At 40.6% G+C, this 20,558-nt stretch overlaps 1 protein-coding gene across 3 annotated transcripts in view; it reads left to right on the top strand.

The window, feature by feature from the left end:
* The window catches only part of arvcfb (ARVCF delta catenin family member b), a 255,424-nt gene that overhangs the window by 29,762 nt on the left and 205,104 nt on the right, over positions 1-20,558 (top strand). The window contains exon 2 of one of the 3 annotated variants that reach the window (XM_082555958.1): positions 12,187-12,249. The exons of 1 other annotated variant lie outside the window; for it this stretch is intronic. The gene's annotated coding sequence lies outside the window, so the exon portion shown is untranslated. Of the gene's footprint in view, positions 1-12,186; positions 12,321-20,558 lie in introns of all 3 variants that reach the window. One more of the 3 variants, XM_082555956.1, reaches the window with a different exon arrangement.

Raw genomic sequence — 20,558 nt, 5'->3', positions numbered from 1 at the left:
ATAAGCTGCTTCAAACATTATTTACCTGCACAGAAGACCTTCTTTTGGACTCAGTAATATTAACTTAAGGCATGAGGTCGATGGGATGGAGCAGGAAGACTGACAGTGATGCACAGGGGAGGGAGGATTCTCGCAGATTCCATCTCAAAGCATCTGGGGAACATAGGCATTATTCAAATGACTTTTACTGGCTGGTGATAAGAGAACTTAAAGGGTTTCCAATTAGCACCAAGCTTTCCATTTTGAAATCTCGTGATCAGATAATATTTTTTGCACGTGCCAGTTATGGCAAAAGATGATGATTTCAGATACATGGATTTGCTGCACTTTACACAGGTTCCAGGTGTTCTTCAAGCGCAGGCAGCAAAATTTAACTCTGTTATCAATTCTTTCATATTTGAATGACTCAGAAAAGAAATACCCTCCTGGGAGGGATGTTTCTTGCAGTGCAGGAACAGGAGCACAGTTTTACAGTGACCGAGGTTGATGCTTAGATCCACTGCCTCACAATGCAGGTCTACAGGTGCAATCTGGGCTTGATTAGAAGTCCAAGGAGTGAAGCAGCAGGAACATGTTTGTTATTTTTCAGTTTGTTCTGAGTTCTGTACTAAACTCAGTGTCTTGTTTTTCACATTATTATTGAAGTATGTATCAACCTGTCCACTGAACTTACACTAGAAAATGATACTATGCACTAGTTTAGTCCCACAGTTGTGAAAAGTTCATATCTCTAAATTGGCTCGCTTGATTTGTTTTGGTTGCAGGATGTGGATTCATAAGGAATTTGGTGCCTAACACTTGGTAATGGTTGATAAAATTATATTTGGTTTGTCACAAATAAATCATAATTTCTTCACATTAAAACATTTCATATTATCACTGCCTGATAGCATTTTTATTGCCGTTACTTATCCCCTGACGTCACGCTTATTTTTGATTTTTCTTTTTTTTTTAAAGAAGAATTGCTAAACCAATCAGTGAGCAATTAACGCTGGCTCTTTTGGCTGTGGGAGGAAGCACATATGCAAATTATTTTTATCAGTTTTTTAGCTGTATGTCACATGCTTTGAGGTAAATGCCATTCAACAGGTCATGTCCTGTGCGCATACTTACAGCACGAGTCTGTGTTTATATGTGTCAGTGTGTGAGAGTAAGTGGGAACTACTGTCCAGGCGTTAGAGATTAATCGGTTTAGCGAAAGAGAGCTAATTATAGCAGGCTGGGACCTGCACTCAGTGCCCAGATTGCTGTCTTTCTCTGTCTCTCCCACGCAGACACATGCATGCACACATTGTACATCCAGCAAATTACATAACTACATGAGACCTGGAAGCCTGCGCTCATGTTTCACCTCGTTGTTGACCTCATTGTTACTGTGCAAGTCACATCCAAACCAGTGATGCCCGGCACCTGAAGGAGACCTCTTGGCTTGTTTGAAGTATAAGAAATATGATGGAGAATTAATGGAGATGATGTTAGCATCAGACCTGGCAGAGAAAACTGAATCTAGGTTGCTGTTAACTCTAGCTTTTACTCTTTGTTGTAATTAAGAAATTGTATAGTTACTACATATTTCTCCATATGCTTCTTTACTCTTGCAAAATGCTCCCTGGTGTTTTCCCTGGTAAATATAAAGTTATCAAATGCGTCAATAAAACACACTGTAGCATGGTTTACAGCTTTTACCTTTTTCTATTTATGGAAGAATTGAGAATTCATATAATAAAATCATGAAGTGCTGTTGAAATTCTTGTAAATCACTCCAAATACAAGATAAATGTCTGTTTATGTCCACCAGTCCTGCACATGGCTCAGAGCCAGCTTCTTCACTCTGGCCCCCAGTGACAAGTGTTTTAACAATGCTGACTGTGACCACTGTCCCCCTGTTTGCCCAGCAGCCATTGATGTGGCCTGTCTAGAATTATCGAGGTCAGGCTAAGCCACTCGGCAGTGGTTTCTAGGGCACGACATATCAGAACTGCGGTGGTGTTGAAATCTGGTTCAAACAGCAGCTGGGGGAGGAAAGTGGGGGGGGGGGGGTAAGTGAGGTGCGTGGCATCAGCTAAATCCCCCAAGTACAAACGTAACTTCATAACCGGCATAAACAGAAAGCTCTCAACCTGCTGGGGTAGTTTTCTGTTATGCATCCCTCATTGGAACCCGCAGGAGGTCGCGTGCTGTTAGTGCGGATAACTGGTTAAGCTGCACTGTGGGATTGGACTTCTCACTATGCTATTTAACTGTGGCTACGAGTGCATGGAGATGAACACAGGCCAAACCCTTTTTAGATCCACACGCGGACGAGTTGTACTACGTTGCTCTGCATTAGCCACTCAGATTGTTCACCGATTAAAGCCTCTTATGTCCCTGCCCACATTTTTGATCCTACACTAAGTCTGCAGTTTTTAACTAATGTGAAATCTGCTTATTTTTTCATGAGTGTGGAATTCTTTCTCTGTCATCCTTTTTTGTTATGGTAACAAAAAGTGTCACGTAAGGAACTTAACTGCAAGGAAAACGATCTTCTCTCACCCTCAACACTATTGCTTTTTAATGAGAAAATGTAATGGCTTGACACTCATAAAGTGCCTAAATGTTCACCCTAGCTAGGTGAAAATAGGGAACACATTGTGGCGTTCTCCCTATTCTTTTTTCCGGCAGGCCCGAAGGGACAGCATCTCTCAGGTTATTATCATCCTGTGAAAGGTTACAAATCAATACTTGTCAAGACTCTTTTTTCAAGCACAGCTGTGCTATAAATGAGCCTCTCTAATCTCTTCCTCCTCCCCTCCTCCTTCAAAGCTTTGGATATAATAATCTGACAGAGTCGGCGTAATAGTATTTTTTCTTTTTTTGGTACAGTATGTGGATTTTTGGATTTGTGATATAACTACAGTCCTGGTACAACACATCCAGGACGCTGACAAAGCTGATCTGTCTAGCTATCAAGTTCAGTGATTATCTGACAGCATTTGAGAGTGTTTGTGCCAGAGATCACACGTAGGCCTGAATAAAATTAAGACAGTATTATTTGCCAAAGATCTCAGCTGTCTTTTTAATCTGAAAGAATGGTAAGAATCCTGAAAAAAATTGTGAGCAGTGTTTTTCTTTCCATCATTCCTTATTGTTTCACATCTGCCTCAGCTATGTGGAGCGCAGCTTCTTTCCGTTTAGATGCAGTTTGTAAGTCATTAGAAATAGCTTTACGAAAATCACTTGAGAATGTTTTGTTTGCTGATATCTTACAGATGCAATTACACCAAATTATCATTTTCATTACTGGAAAGCAAAAATCTCTTTAATGCAAACTGATTAAGCCTAAAGTCTGTTTTGGTCTTGAGCTTTTGATCGCATGATCTTCACCAGCAGATGAAATGTCTCCTTCATGTTTTCTTAAAAGCAGCGTTTTAGATTCAAACCCTAGTTTGAATTAGACGTCCTATAGCAGTTTTCATCCAGATGGTTCACCTTTTGGCACAATACTGATTAGACCTCAGAAACAGTTTCTGACCATCCTTGGTGGGTTGCAGCTAAAGCCGAGACTTAAACATGTGTGCAGAGACCTGAAGATAACAGTTCAAAATTCAGTTTGTCTGCGCTTGAGAATCTCCGTCAGGAACAGTTGGACAAAGTGCCCAAATCCAGGTATGAAAAGCTTGTTGAGACTTAGGCAGGGCAACTTTAAGAAGTAATTGATGCCAAATAGGTTTCAGTGAAGTAAAACATGGATAAAATTTGTGAATGAAAGATTTCAAATTCAGTTTAAACATAAAACAGTTTGCCATGCTGTTATTGAATTCTTTCAAATTCCACTGAGCCCAAGCACATACCGATGAGGCGCAATATTAAAACCACCTGCATAATATTGTGTGAACTCCCTCTTTTCCCCCGCAGAAAACCTCTGACATGTTGCAGCATAGATAAAGGACTTGTTCTGGGAGTCTGGCTCAGGGACAATGGCAGCGAATCCTTTGAGTCCTGTGGGTTTTTTGGTGGGGCCAGTTCAGTGCCTTAAGCTCTTTGCAGTGTAGTGTTTGAGGCCGCTGTCATCGGGGAGTGCTGTTGCCATGGGCGTAGTTGCTGCTTAGAATGCAGTAACATTTATAGGGGGGATTTATCTCAGAAGCATCTTTATAAATACCAATAGCCTTGGTTCAATGTTCAGTTATCAGGGTTATTCATTTAATCTGTCAGAGACTTTAATGTTGACTGGTGTGCATGAAGTTATATAAATCATGCTTCTTTATAGTTTTTTCACAGCTGTATTTCACTGTATTTGATACATTATCTTACTATTTACAGTACCAGATCATAATTAAGAGTTTTTATTCATTAGCCTGACATCATATTCTGCTAAATTAGACAAGGTCAAAATGAATGATTAGAACTATCAATTAACTCATCAAAGACGTCTTCATAATTCATTTGTATTCTGAAACTGATATGAGATTATGCTCAGAATGACAGTTTCACACCTCCCCTTTTCATTTTCTGCCTGCTAGCTCTCCTTCATCTCTGCTGTCTTTCACCTTTTCCTCTTTTCCTCTCAACCTCGACGGTTGCCATAACCACGTTATCAGTTGTTGAGGAGCTTCCAGCATATGGAAGGTGATCACATTTTAAAATTATTCAATATCTCACTAAGATGAAATCTTGCTGAAAACCTTTCTTTTTAACACAGTAGAAGGGATTTCTTTCTTTTACAGTAGGTACATTTTCATTTCTTACATTCATGCACGCTGCTGCTCTCTGATTTCCACCGATTCTTCTATGACACTCAGTTTTCTCCCTTCTCTCTCACTTTCTCTCTGTGAGAAACGTACTTTCCTCATTGAATTTCTTAAGACATCCTTGATTTTAGGCAGCATTTTCTGATTTCTTTTAATAATCTTGAACACTTTCCTGAATAATTTCCTCTCCTGTGGATGCCGGATGATTATAGTGCTGCTGCTCGGCTGAGAGCCCAGGCCAAACTGACAGGTGTAGACGTGTTAGGAAAGCCTTGGCGGAGTTAATTTGGATTAACTGACTTGGCACAGAATAGGATTTTTTTCACGGTGGGCTTTATCTCCAACGCAGCTCTTCTCGTGGGATTCGGCCTTCCCTCATGGATGAGAATATGTGAGACCTAATGACTGGGGTCCTAACTGTGCTGTCTTTTGTTCTTTTGCCTTAGACTAACTCAAGTTGAAGTTTGCTGTTTGTTCATCTTTTGTCAGTACCACCATCAATGATCGTCACATCCATGACTGAAAGGTAAATAGGCGTGACCAGTACCAGCCAAAAGTAGATATTAATGGGCTTTGCATGTTCTCAGGATATTAGATTATATAAAGCTAGTTGGTAAAAACTACAACACTGAGAAAAATCTGAGAAAAATGAAAGTGTTTGTGTTTCTGCTTTTGTGGGACCAGCTAAAGCCTCGACGGCTCTTCGCCCTGAACCTTCATTCATCCAAAGCTAATGAGGCAGAGAGTGATGCTTGTATCGGCCACTGACTCACCTTGTCTGAATGCTTTCCCATGAAATGCCCACACTTACTTTCACCTGCATTCCTTTTTGCCAAGTACCTATTTGAATTTGATGATGCAAGGAACTGTTGGGTGCTATTTTAAGAGATGCCTTCCTAAATTCATCATCACTTTAACTTGTAGGCTGGTGCTGGAACACGCAGAGACAATAGCATGCAATCTAAAACGTGTAACTATCAGTTTACCACTATTGTTTGTTTGTGTCTACTATTTAGTACTTTAATTTGTACCCTCGGGGTCAAATGAATACGCTGAAAACATAGCACAGGCATACTTTAACCATAGCAAACCTATCGCTGGGGGGATCTGTTGGCAACCACAGCCACATTAGCTATGTTGTAAGTTATGCATTGTCACTTGATCAGTCTGATCTTCCTCATTATGTTTGTTCAGTTTTGGTCTCCTCCAGCTCTTAGCAGAAATACCAAGCTCTTTAGCTGCTAAGAGCTTCACTATGTTTGTGAAGAGTTTGGCTATTTTTTATCTATTGTGCAATGCTGTGGCTGCAGAGGGCCTGCAACATGCATTACCTCATAATTTGTACCTCTGAAAAACTGTGGCTTTATGTTAAAAGGTGCATAGAAAAAAGACAAAATGTGCAAAAGTTGTGCCACAGTGACAGTTTTCTAACAAAAATGTCAACTGGTGATTTGGAAGTCATTTTTACGTCAGAGCTGCCTGTCACATTAGGTGCTTAATTCAAATGTCACATGGTTTACAAGTAATTATCCATGAAACCCAGTGATTCAGAGAGCTTTCAGCCAGTCGAATGAGAGTTAATGTTGGGTCTTTTTTCACTCTGATCTGTCCGAGGACTTCCGCATACACTCATAAACAGCGGGGCCATTCAGTCCTGCCTTATGCACTCAAGACATCTGGCAGCACAACAGGTTCCGACCCATATTCAGTGGATAGCATTCACATAACGCTAATTTGCCTTAACACAGGCAATCCTATCCTGCTTTCAGTAGTTTTCACCATGCTAACCATGCTTGCTATGGTGTTACATCAGGTCAGCATGGGCTCAAAAATCATTCACTCGGCATTAGTGATGGAAGCTACTTACAATCTTTGCCATCTGGAGGATTTCAGCCAGACACAGAGGTCATCAGTCTCAAATAAATGATGGAACATTTGTAGCATAGTAAGGCAGGTCAGGTATGGTATATGTGTTGTGGACAGTTTGCCAGCTTGATTAGGGGAAAGGTAGAAAAAAGGTTAAATATCCAAAGATACACAGAAAAGGTAGGTAAATTGGCGTAAAGTTAGGCCCTGAAAAGCAGTGGGTTACTGTCACATATTTTAAAACACAATGATAATGTTGGTAAAAGGGAACGGGCCACTTCCTAAATCTTATATTGATGCAGGGCGTCACTCTCTCATACAAAGAAATGTTGAGAAATATTGTAGGGTAACGGTTATACTGCATTTGATATTAAAATGTACTTTTTGCTAATGGCTCTGTGTTAATTAAAACATTGAAAAAATGTTTTGAAATGGGATTTAAATTCTGTGTAAATGAATGGCTTTAATATTGCAGATGAAGCCTTAACGCCTTCAGTTAGAAAGCAGAGGGGTTGATTAAAATGTCAAGTCGTTTTCATACTTTCACAGCAGTGTGGAAGAAAAGATATGAGACATGAAATACTAAAATACTTTAAGGACGCCTGTTTTGACCCCTTCAGACAAGACGTTTTAAAATTTGTTTAAGCGATTGGTTTTCTTGGCAGATTTTCTGTTAAACTTGGAGCAAGACTGCATATTTCTCTAAGAAAAATAAATTTTTTCTGGAGGTAATGTAGTATGGGCTGTCTTCGAACACAGTGGGGTTTTTTTGCATTTAACATATTGGATGTAAGATGAAGCATGTTTACATTTGCATGATATCTCAGTGATTTAAAAAGCAATTCTGATACAGTTTGTGGTTTCAAAAACATGCTTTTCCCTGCTTTATTTCACTCTGGATGATGGTAATGAATATATATATATATATATTTTTAAAGAGAGCCATAAACATGGCATCAACCACCAGTGCTGCACTCACCCAGTGAGCTATGAAGGGATTGCTGGTACTTAGGTTTGTGGGAATCATGTGGCATTTAGTCCATTAGAATTCAGTGCTGCACAAACGTCTTGAGCCAACCCTCATTTCTTTGTGTTTTGCTAGGAAAACATGTGCAAACAAAAATGTAAATAGAGCATATAAGGCAAAAACAGAGTTTGTGCAATTCTAATGAGCTTGAAAGACAATATTTGTTCTTTAACACAGCCTGAACTATCTTCAGTAAGCTTTCTTGTCATTTTTTTAAGCAGGCTTTAAGAATAGTTCTCCAGGCTTCTTGAAGGACTTTGAAAGCTCTTCTTTCAGTTGTTCTGTTCTCTGTCAAGATGATCCCACACTGCTTCACCTCCTCGGTATATACTTTTGATGATTTGAACCAGAAATGTAAAAGCTGGATTCATCACTCTGTACGAGCTGTTGCCGCTAGATTTCAGTCCAGTTCTTGTATAAGTTTCCCTTCTTTGAGAATGGCTTCTTGACAGGCATCCTTCCACAGAGACCATTTCTGATGAGGTTTCAGTGAACAGTAGATGGGTCAACTGAAGGGCCAGATGCGTCTCTCAGGTCTTGTGTTTGTCTTTTTTGTTCTAGTTCTTAAGAGCATGACTTTCAGTTCCTGTTGGTCTGCTGTAAATAGTTTTTTAACTCCTCCATTTGTCCAATTTCCTGGGTTTTTTTTAAGGACACGCTGCACATCATGCTGAAATATGCCACATATTCCATTAATCACACTTTGTAAATCACCTTATTGGTACAAGGTATTGGGTGTAAGGAAAATACTTTTTTATGCCTAAGGATACAATCAAAAGTAGTTTTTTTGCCAAGTCTGTAGATACAATACTGAATGATCATGCTTTAAATGATTAATAGGTCATTCAAGTAGATTAACAAAGAAAAAAAGACATTGCTCTGAAAATGGCCAGGTACAAGGACTGGACTGAAAATAAGTGAAAAAGCAAACAAGATCCAGAGAAAAACTGAAATTTTCTGAGATTTTACTGTAGCCATGAAAACATCACTGTGGAACTGTTTTTAATCTGAACTTTAAAAATAATTCCCTTTTAAAAAGTGGTGGTATCATAAGCCCCCATGCAGATCGTGTCTACTCACGTCACGAAAATAGCTTCTGTAAAATTAATTACAGTTCTGTCTCCACATGTCTGTTATTGGAGAAAAATAAAAGCTATATTGACTGATTGTTGAAAATAACACATAAAATGCACGACATTTTATCAGTGAAGGCTATCAATAGACTCTTCACTGCTTTAGTTGGTCAAGTATTTCTCTTTCATCTTGATCATCTCCTCCCTTATTTCTAATGCTGTATTTTCTCTTCTGTTGTTGCAAACTTTGCTGTAAAGAATAAATCTTATTGTTAATAAATCCTGTGAAAAGGTTTAAACCAACAATGAACTGATCCTATTAATACGCCGTGCAGCCAAAGCTTGATGTATCTTATTCCTCTATGCCATAGAGGTATGTTATAACCCCCCAAAAAACATCCCAGTGAGCCTCACAGTTTTGCTGGATGGCCTTTATAGTGTTGATCATGGACTAATAATTGTCCATGGACTAATAAAAGTGCAAATAATTTAACCTTTTTTTGCTTAAATACAGAAAATTCACTCCCACATATTGTACAGAATGCATTTCAAATCTAACAAAACACAGATATGTTAAGTACCATTAACAAGGCAGCTACACAGCTTTGCTTCCATAGTGGTTCTAGTTAATACTTTGCATTTACACACGCTTTCATGGTTTTTCTGCATGCTTTCTTATTGCTTTTGTGTCTTTTGTAAAATACAGATTGTAGATATTTGTGTGTGTGTGTGTGTGTGTGTGTGTGTGTGTGTGTGTGTGTGTGTGTGTGTGTGTGTGTGTGTGTGTGTGTGTGTGTGTGTGTGTGTATGCAGATGTCTGTAGATTAGTGAGGGAATTGCTGAGCAAGTGCATGACTGAGCGAGCCAGTGAATGAGCAATTGAGCGAGCAAGCAAGGGACTTAGTTGAGTGTGGGCAAGCGACGGAGCACAGGAGGCTGTGTTTGAATGAGTGCATAAGTGAGTGATTCATTATTACTGATATAGTGTGCTTGTACTCTCATTGTTGCTGTAAATGTTGCTGCAGTGTGTTTTAATGCTGTCTGGCAGCCAAAGGTCTGCAATCCAGCATAATGGAGCAGTTGTTGCACTAACTGGTGTAACAGTCTAAGCTACTGCTTAGCCCCTCACCACACTACAGTGCTCTCTGTTCTCATTCCTCCTCTTGCTTCAGAGCTGCTCGGCTTTTCTCTGGCCTCTGGTGCGTTTGCCATGGATGACAGGGCAGTAGGAGTGGCAGCCAGGTCAGGCCCTCGTTCCGTTACCTGACTTCTGCAGTTCTAATGGGGAGAGTTTATGCAGCGTTTTTGACACGGGCATAGGGAATTTGCTTCATCTCTCCTCTGCTCCACAGGCAACGTCTGGTGCCACAATGCCAAACTGTATTTCAGTAGTATCAGATGAACACTGCCTAAGTCCAGTCTTTTTTATTCCTTCTTTTAAATCAATATCCTAGTTTTGTTAAACTATATTTAGAAAACACTATATTACAGCGTATATGGCAATATATGATCCTTCTGGTACAGACCATTGTCACCTCCTATTAGGGACATCAGTGTTTTTCCATTACAAATGTATTATTTAGCCCCCATGTCTTCCCCTATAAAGATGATAAAGACGTTTTCTACAAGGCAGTGCTGTGCAAGGAACACGATAATAGAATAAAAGGAAATATCTTTTAAATATAGCTTATTTGTATTACACAGACTGATGAATCCTTTTGAAACATCCTGTAAACATGATCTTGTAATGCAGTGGTTCCCAAACTTTTTTTGCTAGGCCCCCCTTTGTTTTACAGGAAAAATCTTATGTGAGATGAATTGCAGAATGTCAGATAGAGACAAAATACTGTTACTGTTAATCTGACTATCTTCAGGTTATACACGCGCACATATACACATGCAGTTACTGTCGCTCCATTTACAAAGGCAGAGGCGTCACGGTGTAATTATTTTACATGTAGTTGTTTTTTACCTGTGTAATAAAATTCAACATTGCTATCAATACATTTTTCAAAAAATGCCTCTCTGTGGAAAATGGGTTGAAAAACATAAACAGCTGTGGGATACTGTTTGTCCGTGATTTAAACCCAGGGAACAAATCGTGGCAGGATCAGCCTGATGTTATTTGTATCCCGCTGTAACTTTACTGTATAAAGAGCTAACATCTCCAAAATGTCAGGAGTAGTTAGTCATTACAAGAAGTGTTTGTGAACTAAAAATCAAGAATGTGGGATACTGTTTGTCCGTGATCTGGAGAGCCCAGCGCTGCTCCAGACGCAGGGAAAACCAATTTTGCAGGGGAGACCTACCTCGGCACTTGTGCAGGTGAAGCCAAAGGGAGGATTTGCTTCACCATATTTTCTAGTCTTTGGCCTGGAAGAAAGCTGGTTTGGAAACATATTCAGCGATGCTTCATCTCCTGCTTTGCGTTTGTGTGGGCGCCCCGTCAAAAACCTGTCCATTATGCTTGCAGTGTCCAAGCGTTCTTTTTTTTTTCTTCTTTTCATACCGCGCCCCCCCTGCTATAGCTCTGCCCCCCCACTTTGGGAACCTCTGTTGTAATGCAAGAGTGAGCTCCTGACTATTGAAATTGCTCCCAAACCAGCAACTTTCAGTGGAAGAGTAGCACTGGAAACAGGAACATTCAAAACTGAAAAACGAGCTACAGTCTTATTCTTTCGTTTTCACTAAGACCTCCAGAATCGACTGCCATTGGAAGTGTTTTTCCTGGCAAAAAGAACCGCATATTTTCTCTTAAAACCACAACTTGACCGGCTTTGACATGATAATGAATGTTTTCAGAGTCGGAGATCTTACGTCTTCCTTTCATCCTCTCATGTCTTTGCTGGATCACAGATCACAACATGTTGAATGTGATCAGGGAGAAGGCCTCTGAGTGGCTGGAAGGATTCATGCACAGTTTTCCTTCAGAGCAGCATGCTTCCTACATCTCCAGAGGTCTCTGTGGTGCAGCAGAGAGAGGCCAGCCGGCTTGGAAATATGAACTGCGGCCTCCACACGCTCTTTGAAGCTCAGTCAGCGTACATGCAGACCTCATTTGTTTGGGCCCGCTCTATAAAATCTGTTGCCAGAACAGTCCTGTGTGTTTCCACCTTGTTGTTTATGGTTTGTGTCCTCAGATAGCATGGGGCACAGAGGAGAGAGCAAAGAAAAACACAGCCTTTCCTTGTGCTGTATTGAACTTGGCATGCAAAAGTATGGAATTCGAAAGCCAGAGATACAGGAGGAGTGCAGGCTGAGGTGGGGTGGGAGGTATATTCTACAAGCATAAAAAAAATGATGTGAACAGATGAGAGATGCTTCACATTCCAAGTGAGCCAAATAGGTTGTACTGTGCCTAGAAATCCTCCTTTAACAAAAATGTCTCCATGCTGTTGGAGCGATGTTTGACGCAAATTTAGCAAGATAAGCCGTCTAATTAGTGTTAAACACCTCAGCTCTGACAATAGCACCTCTCCGTTTCTTCCAGCCATGATCCAGCAGCAGCAGCAGAAGAAGAAATCAGGGCTGCCTCTCTGCCAGGAGGTTGGAAGTATGTTTTCACACCCATAGAGGGCAGCTGTGCTCTCCCACAACATCGACTATCTCACTAATAGAGAAAGAGTAAGAGACACTGAAACATGCTGTTTGTATAACACAAGTTATCAGACGAGGTAGCGTGTTTTCCTGTGTGACCGCCCTGCTGTCAATGCCCAGAGAAATTCTGTGTTGTTTATGGTTTCAGCTTATTGGAGTGAAGCACCATTCAAATCCCTAATGAAATCATGCACCTACCACAGGATGCATGCTCTGGATCTCACTTTGTTAAAAACATTCTCGTTTAAAATCTTTTTTTTTTATTGTTAATCCATCAACAATGTAAAAAGTGATTATCAGTGGCTTAAACGACTGGGGCTAATGAATCACGGTGCAATGAATGGTCAGTGCAGAGGTATTCAGTACAGGCTGAGCATGGCTACAGCTTGTACTCTGACAGTGCAGTCGGTTCAGGAAAAGATTCTTGTGCTGTACGTGTTTTTGTTAAGGCGCAGAGAGGAGAAGGAGCAAGTGCTGGCTCTGACCCAGCTCTCTGTAGTCTGGGTCCTGGCAGACATTGGACGGTAATAAACTAAACAATATCACATTAACTCGCAAGGTCCGCCATTAATGGGGACCTGCTTTGGCCAGAATGCAATATTGAACACACACACACACACACACACACACACACACACACACCCTGTCTCTTCACTGACTACTTGATTCCGTGGCTGATGATTATAACTGTTATCTGTTGCGTCTGAAAAATTATTGAGCTTGTCAGCACCCATTAATTCACCATCGTAAATTAAGTGGCTCGCATTATGTTTTATGTTTTATCCCCTTCTTGCTGGAGACAACAGAGCAGCTTTTCCAGGGGCTACGTCTGGTTTACTGTACGATACTTTGCAGTTGACAGTCACTTGTTCTGCTTCCCTGTTGTTTAAAAGATTGTAGGCAATGAGATGAATTAGCCACAGCGGTGCACACGCACCTACTAAGAGATACAAAGCTCTGAAATAAGCTGAGCTGTGCGTATATGTGCAAATGAGAAGTATGTGAGCTGGAGAGCTGCAGAATTTCAGTTCATGTTAACCACAGCACCCTTATTTTGCCATATGTTAAAGCAGAAAAGTCAAACACCTGAGCTGCTGGCGAAATCGATCAGCAAGCAATTATGTAATGCGTTTGCCATATGGCGCTGTAACATGTTTGGTAGTCAAGGTAAAATAAATCATTTTTCTCTAATCAGGCAGTGAATAGCAGCAGAACCATGTGGCTACCAGCAGGGTGAAAGAAAAAAGAGAAAAAAGAAAGCGTGATTTTCGTCTATTGTGTGTTGAATTCAGGCACCACATTGTGCATCCACATGTGAGAGGAGCTGTTAATCAAAGCATGAATGCTTACTTCCTGTAAATGGTGAATGTAAGAGGTGGGGAGGGGACAACAATGGCAAACAGCAAGACAAATTACTCCAAATTGTACCCAGTCTAATCGGAAGCAGTCAACTTCCTGGCAAGTTGTTAATCACATAAGATTCCAGTTAATGAAAAGCACTTTCACTCGCTATGGCAGCTTCTGTTAAAGGTCAGATGTCAGAGTCACCTGCAGTTGACATTGTGGAAATCTAATGACTTGCCGAAGGACACATTAGCAGACTGGACGCCCATATTATGTTTCCCAGTGAATGACTGATATAAACGCCTTGTAAGAGAGAAGCAGCAGAAATGCAGAAAATCCAAAAATGTGTTTAAAATCAGTTAGAAAGAGTTTGCCTATTAGAGACAAACACATTTTTGTTTGCCTTTGTTAGCCTTTAATACAAACGTCATCACTCTGATGCAATTTGCATCTGCAATATTGTTGGCCTGCATTTAGCCAATGAGGTATCTTAGCAGTAACTGTGAATATTTGGACCCGTTCATCCATGTATGCTTAATAGATTGCATGCAGATATGCAGATAGATTGCATTTCAAGTTATGCTCTAGTTTGAAGTTGGTGTTCACTGATGAGCAGAAGACCTCAGCACTGATGGGTGAAATCCTGGTGTAACACAGCCTGTTTGAAAAATACTGTAATTTTGAAAGTGTGGTAGCATAACTGCCATGGCTGGGGTCATGCAGTTCTGCACTTAGGCCACACAGGAAGCTATTCAAGGTGATATGGTTACCCGAGACCACAGATAGTCAATGATATTTGGGTGGAAAAAATGATGGTGTTGTGAAGTGGGAGGGTTCTGACTTAAACTTTTTCTCAACAATGTGATAAACAATTGAGATGACTCCCAATGAGGAGGCACAGGATGCTGGTAAATACATTAGAGGAATGACTTCTCAACCGAAGCTTGAAATGTCCAATAGTGACCAACAAAGTGGTTCAAAGTGATGTGTGACAGGGGAGCCTCTGTTTGAACTCAGCTTTAGACTTGCTTTTTTAAATGAAAAAATGCATACTGCACTGTGTATTGACAGTGGTCAGAAAGCTGAAGAATGTTGTATGTTTTCCATGCTACATGGTTGCCATCTAGGTTGCAAGACAGTGTAAAGAAAGGAACCATGGACCAGTTTTCCTTAAATAGAAATTAGCTACTTAAGGTCCTGGCTTTATGTGGTGCATGGAATTTGGATTTCAGCTTGGGTTCTCTCTCACAGTCACAGTTAGTGAAGTTAGGTTAATTGCTGATTCTAAATTGGCCGTAGGTGTAAATGTGAGTGTGAATGGTTGTCTGTCCTTATTGGCTCTGAGACAGTCTGATCACCTGTCTGTGGTGTACCCTGCCTCTTGCCCCATGACAGCTGGGATAGGTTCCGGCCCTCCCACATGACCCTGAAATGGATAAGATAGAGAAGTTAGCCAGACCTTAAAATAACAGCAGTAGATCAGGCATGTGAATTGCAGGGTTATTGTAATGCATGGTGAAGACATTTTCATTGTAGAAGAATTCAGTATTAGATGTTTAGTCAAGATGGAAATATTAGCAAGCATGACAGTTGCCTTCACAATCTTGTAATTTTCATTTTCAGCAATAGTAATGCACATAGTTTACACCAAGAAAGTGCACTTTGCATCCAAATTATACGGCAGCCATGGTGTTTCTAGTCTGTCTTTCTGTTTTCTCCACTGGGCCATTTTCCCTCTGACATTTTGTTCGTAGGATTAAGATAAGCAGTTATCCTTGGACACAGAAGGATTAAATCAAATTGTATGATGGACCACAGCTAAAAACCTATGATAGCGTCCTCTGTGTTGCACTTTCTATTTCTCTCTTCTCCCGTAAGTCAGTAGTGCAGATTTGAGGCTGTGGGTTTAACTTTACACTTTTAGAGCTGATGTGGCTTAGCCTTAAATACATTATCTGTGCAGTCAGCTGGCTCTCCTGATGTCAGGGATACAGTAGTTTTGAATATTTAACTGTACAACAGATTTTGTCAAATGTGAGTTTTATTTGGGTGGATAGCAAGTGTGCAGTCTTGCTGCATTTGGATGGATAAACAACCACAACTCTTGTTTCCAGAGAGAAGGAGAGCATTGATGCTGTTTGACAGCAGCGCAGTCAGCCAGCCTGCCACAAAACTCCCTCGTGAGGGACTACCACAAGATGCAGAAGTCCACTGCTGCTCCCTAAATCCCCATCAACACTTCCTTCATCCTCTCTGTATCTTCATTTCATACCGTTGTTCTCTGCTCTCCCCCTCACTGTTGGTAGTGTCTATCTTTATCTTCCACGATTCATGTTTGAATCTCTCAGCTTCGCTCATGTGGTAGCCTGCAAAACCATTTAAAACTGGTCAGAGTTAATGTGTGTGATATAACACCAACAAGATATATTCCTCTGCTTGCAAACAGTGTTGCTGTGGAGGAGTGATGTTAGACTGAACAAAATAACAGGGTCTTGGTCTGTTTGCATGTGTGCACTGGTGTGTTCTGGCCATTCTGAGGCTCATTACTTGAGAAACGTCCTATGCGTTCATCAAGAGTTTGACAACCCTTGCAATGCATCTTCTGTCATATGTTACAGTCCGGTTTGGGCTGCTTTGCTACAAAGGAAGTCGGTCCTGAAAGGATAAAATTTCACAGCTAACTTTGAGCTGCTGGGCCCGATTTCTGTCACTCTGCCTTCTTTCTGCTGCTTCGCTCTTTTCTCTTTGTTTACATCCTGACAGCCTTCGCCTTGTCCTCTGCTACAAAGTCTACTTAAAAATAACAAAAGATATATATAATATCTATATGTGTGTGTTATATACTCTATCATTCGATTTGCAGAGCAGCTTTTGCCAGTTTACTTAACTGCTGCACCACAGAGCTAATCTAACATGAGTTGGCCCAGCGTGGTTTGTTTACATTTTTGTTCTAGTTTGGACCCTTTATGCGGCTTCATCTTTGGAAGACGCCGTTCTGAATACCAATCTCTGTAGCGTTGCAGTGCTTGCTGCTGTTTCTGCACAGGTATTTACAGCTGCTGGATGGTTTCCAGAGTCAGCTATATGGCTGAAGGCTTGATGTCAGAAAGTTCTGCACTTGCACTTTCCTTTGGGAGAAGTCAGTAAAGTGTAACTTTGTTGGATGTTAAAGAAAAGGTGTGGTGTAGAGAGGAGGATATAAATGGAACAAAATGCACTGAATTTGCAAAGTGTTTGGGACACGATATCAGCTTGCACTTTTTTATTGGGGTTTTTTGGTGCAATATGTCTGCTATTGTGAGCAGAGTATAGATTTTTCAAGCGAGATCAAGAAGTAATGATGACTTTTGTTCTGGGTTATAATCTTTTGTTGATATTATTTATGTTTGGCTGCAGCTTTTAGGACAAATTCCAATTAGTAGGGATGACCTTGCATTTAAATACCAAATCGTAAATGTATGAAGGCAGTCAGCAAAGGGAAAAAGTGTGTGTGTGTGTGTGTGTGTGTGTGTGTGTAAAAACCTTGGGATAATACAGTGCATAATGTTTAACATTTGTGAGTGCTGCAGATAGGGGGGCCGGGGCAGTGATGAGATTCAATGGCATATTAAGTCTGTGTGAATGGATTTTTACTCTTTCATAGCACACTGTGCTCCGGTTTTCATAACAGTGTTGCATCACCATTTCCATTTCTCTAATTCTTTCCATCTTTTGTTGCAGGCAGCAGACTTGGCAACTATTGTTTGACACATTACTCGTGCCAGAGAAAGCTGTGCGTGTGTGTGTTGGTGTAAGGGAGAGTTGAGAATGGCCAATCCATAAGCCCTAACAAGGGAATCTTGGTTTTAAAATCATATCAAGTGCACAGTTGTCTCTGGCAGTATTCGTTTTACAAACTGTTTGGATGCGAGGTTCGACACTTATGGGGCCAGTTGCTGTTAGACCGATTGGAAAAAAAAAAGAAGAGGCATTATTTTTACATTGACAGTGGGATCAAAATCAGGCCGTTACGTAAGAAGTTAATTTTAAGAACAGAAAATTGAAATGAGTATTTTAAGGATTTTCTGCAACAGAAGCAAATTGCTTTTTATTAATCCATGTAGCGAAGATAAAAGAACATTTTATGTGTGAAGATGGAGCGGGAGACAAGAGGTCATAAAGTCAAAAGTACCTGTATTGAATTTGTTCCGTAATTTAAGAATCTGTAGTCTACAGAGAGTCATTTTTCCACAGTGATGGGAGTCACGACTGAAACTTTTTCACTTCAAAACCATTGAATTCAGCCTTTGAGGCAGTTTTACGAGTTTTTCATTGTGCCTCAGCTGAGTAATTTTGGAGAAAAATCTATTCTACCTGGGCTTTAGAAACTGTTCCTTATTATTAGCATGCATATGAATAACAGTCAGAGAGTGAGAATGGGTTAAAATACAAGTGGGTCTGATGGATTTACTCCCTTCCCCCCAACTGCAAAGATCCTTTACATTCTAGTTGTTTCCCCCTGTTGAAATCTATTAAGACCACTGCAGCCCCCCATCTATATGTCTTCATCCCATTAGCATTGAAGTCATGTGACCTACGGTAAACCATGCAAGGTCACTGATTCAGTAACAGAAGACATCGTTAAAGGCTACTGTTTGGGGCATTATAGTCCAGCACCCGTTACATAAGTGATGCATTGAGGCTTCCTCATTTGTTAGTCTATAGAAACAGTGAAGAGTTTAAATCGTACACTTGAATGAGATTATCATTCATCCATCTGTTTACGACCTGTGGGGCTAGAAAGCATTAGCTTAGCTCAGCTTAAAGACTAAACACCGGGGGGAAACAAATATTTCCCAACCTGTCAAACTACTGTTTTACTTGCACAGAACTGAAGGAGGTTAGTGAAGAGTAGCACATGCTAAAAATGATAAATGATACCTTAACATAAAAAATGAGCAATGTTTACGACTTTGGCATGGATTTATTCATTAGGCTTCCTAACACTGCATGTGGGAGCATGAGCAGTCTGGACAGAATCACTCCTGTTAACTCCCCACCCCTCCCAGTGTGTGTGTGAGGGGTACTGCCATTGATAAAGAAGCCAGACCTCTCTCCTAATGACTTCCACGTTAGATTACGTCATCTGTCAGCCTTGGCTAACTAAAGTTTTTCTGAAAGGCCAGAAAAGTGGATGAGCTGCAGCTTTGAAGCCTGTATTGAGAAATCAAAGATGTGACGACTCTTGTCTCCCTGTGTACCACATTCATGGTCTGTTTAGGAGGTTGTTGGCTTGTTTATGGTTGATATTTTCAGTTCAGAATTGACCACTCTTTATCTGATGAAGCCAAATTTCAAGAAAATTCTTGTTAGTGTTATTCACTGTGTGTTTTTAGCCGTATAATCTCCACCTGTGCTGTTGCTTGGGCTAATACATAAACTCACTGGTCACTTTATTAGGTCCACCTGTCTAATACCAGGTTGGTCCTAGTTTCGCCTTCAAAGGTGCCTTAAACCTTCATTAAATAGATTCAGCAAGGTGCTGGAAACATTACTCAGAGACCTCGATCCATAACAACAATAGCATCACAAAGTTACAGCAGTTTTCTCAGCTGCACATCCATGACCTCCTGTTCCAGAAATCCCAAAGGTGCACTATTAGACTGAGATCAAGTGACCGTGAAGCCTATTTCATTACAGATAACTCATCATCATGTTCACGATAGCAGTTTGAGATGATTAGCGCTTTGTTGCACGGTGCATTATCCTGCTGGAAGCAGATATGAGAACATGGAAATACTGTGGTCATAAAAAGAAGGACATGGCCAGCAGCAATACTCAGGTAGGCTGTGGGATTCAAAACATTACACCACTACCAGCAGCCTGAACCCTTGGTACACAGCAAAATCTCCAGTGTTAAATTAACACTAGAGAGTGTGTATATGGGTCCACTCCTCTGAGTGTTAAATATAATACTGTTGAGTGTTAAATGAACACTTTTGACAGTGTTATATTTTTAAAAGTAACCTAGTCAGTTTTGAAGATTAACAATGACTAACACTGGGCAGTGCTGATTTTCTAACACTGGAAAATAACTCAATCGGGGCGATCGTGACTCAAAGAGTTGGCAGTTCGTCTTGTTGCCGGTTCGAGCCCCGGCTCGGACAGTCTCGGTCGTTGTGTCCTTTGGCAAGACACTTCACCTGCCACCATGGCGCGATATGGCAGCCTCGCTTCTGTCAGCCTGCCCCAGGGCAGCTGTGGCTACAACTGTAGCCTCCACCAGTGTGTGAATGTGAGAGTGAATGAATAGTAGAATTGTAAAGTGCTTTGAGGGCCCCGAAAAGCACTATATAAATGCCATTATTATTATAATCTAGTAAAGCACTATATAAATGCCATTATTATTATAAATATTCCAGTGTTAGAAAATCAGCACTGCCCAGTGTCAGTCATTGTTAATTTTACCCTTAGCTTTTTTTTAACCGACATGAATACTGCTGCAGTCCATCTCCAGATGTTCTTGTGCATACCTTGATTGTAGAGGTTATTTGAGTTACTGTTTTCTTCTTATCAGCTTGAAGCTGTCTGGTCATTCGTCTCTGTACTCTGGCATCAACAAGACTTTTTCTCTCAGAGAACTGACGTTTTTTGCTTTTTCAGACCTCTGTAAACCTCAGAGATGACTGTGTGGGAAAATCCCAGCAGATCAGCTGTTTCTGAAATACTCAGAGCACACTGGCTCCAACAACCATGCTGCATTCAAAGTTACTTAAATCACCTTTCTTCCTCATTTTAATGCTTACTTTGCACTTCAGTAGGTTTTATTGGCCATCTGCAGGCCTAAATGCAATCAATTTCTATCATTTAATTGGCTGATAGCATATTTGAGTTAGAGCTTTTGAACAGATGTACCTGATGAAGTGGTTGGTGAGTGTGTAC

This window comes from Aulonocara stuartgranti, assembly GCF_965226115.1.
Source record: "Aulonocara stuartgranti genome assembly, chromosome: 12".
NCBI lineage: Eukaryota > Metazoa > Chordata > Actinopteri > Cichliformes > Cichlidae > Aulonocara > Aulonocara stuartgranti.
This window is presented reverse-complemented; position numbering and strand designations above follow the sequence as displayed.